This window comes from Macadamia integrifolia, unplaced genomic scaffold (assembly GCF_013358625.1).
Source record: "Macadamia integrifolia cultivar HAES 741 unplaced genomic scaffold, SCU_Mint_v3 scaffold4027, whole genome shotgun sequence".
Lineage (NCBI taxonomy): Eukaryota > Viridiplantae > Streptophyta > Magnoliopsida > Proteales > Proteaceae > Macadamia > Macadamia integrifolia.
The window spans coordinates 86-1194 of NW_024870062.1; the positions used below are offsets into that span (position 1 = coordinate 86).

The window sequence follows — 1109 nt, forward strand, 5'->3', positions numbered from 1 at the left end:
AAAGCTGATTGATTAGGCCCAATCAATTTAACCAAGATAGACTTCAATCTGTTAGCCATAATCTTTGCAATAAATCTATACAGCAAGGTATACACAGAGATTGGTCTAAAATCACCAAAGGAAGCCGCTGGAGAAGTCTTAGGTATAAGAGAGACCCGTGTGGCATTGAGGATGCTGCACACATCCTCAACAATGATAGGCCAAGCCCGTTGGAAGAAGCATGCATTGAACCCATCCGGACCTGGGGCCTTGTCTCCATCCATTTGAAGGATCACCCTCCTAATTTCTTCGACTAAAACAGGTGCAACAAGCCCAGCTACATCATTACAAGATAATTCCCTATGAAATGGGAGATCAAACTCAGAACAAATGAGCCGAGGAAGAGGCCCAAACACCTGAGAATAATAATTAATAGCCTCTTGTATAATACTCTTTGTCCTCCAAGATAAGATCTTCACGATTATTATTGCTTCGCCGAGCATTGAGACTCCGATGGAAGAATTGGGAATTACCATGGCCAGCTTGAAGCCAAGTAATTCTAGACTTTTGACGCACTTCCAGCTCCTCCCGAATGGATAAGTCACGGATCAACTGAGACAGATCATGCTCTTGTCGTTGGAGATCTTGATTAAAAGGATCGGCACTGAGCTGGCGTTGGATCGCAGCGAGAGCATTAGTTTGTTGCAAAAATTGAGAACTTGTTCTATCAAATCTGATTTTACTCCAATCACGCAGGCGCCTTTTAACCTCTTTCAACTTTTCACAACTTTATACATAGATGTGGAATTAGGAGGAACTGAAAAACTCCAAGCTACACAAACAATCTGCAAAAATTTAGGATCATTAGCCCAAAAATTATAAAAATGGAAGGGGCAAGGGCCAAGCTCAACAATCATGGGTGAATGATCTGAAATACCAGGCAAAAGGAAGTCTGCCATAGAATTTAAATAATGTAAAGACCAACAATTGTTAGCCAATACTCTGTCTAATTTGGAGCATATCTGGTGAACACCAGAGGAGCTACGATTAGACCAAGTGAGAAGTTGTCCCATGAAACGAAGATCACTCAGACCTGTGGCATCAAGGCATTCTGGTAGAAGCAAAAAATC

The 1109-nt window shown here is 41.7% G+C and overlaps 1 long non-coding RNA gene across 1 annotated transcript; it reads right to left on the reverse strand.

Moving 5' to 3' along the window:
• Window positions 1–258: 258 nt before the first annotated feature.
• LOC122068510 lies at window positions 259–1103 on the reverse strand. Its single transcript, XR_006137133.1, has 2 exons — window positions 917–1103; window positions 259–824 (listed from the first exon to the last, which is right to left on the reverse strand). It is a non-coding gene; the product is annotated as an uncharacterized LOC122068510 (long non-coding RNA).
• Between the last annotated feature and the right edge of the window lie 6 nt (window positions 1104–1109).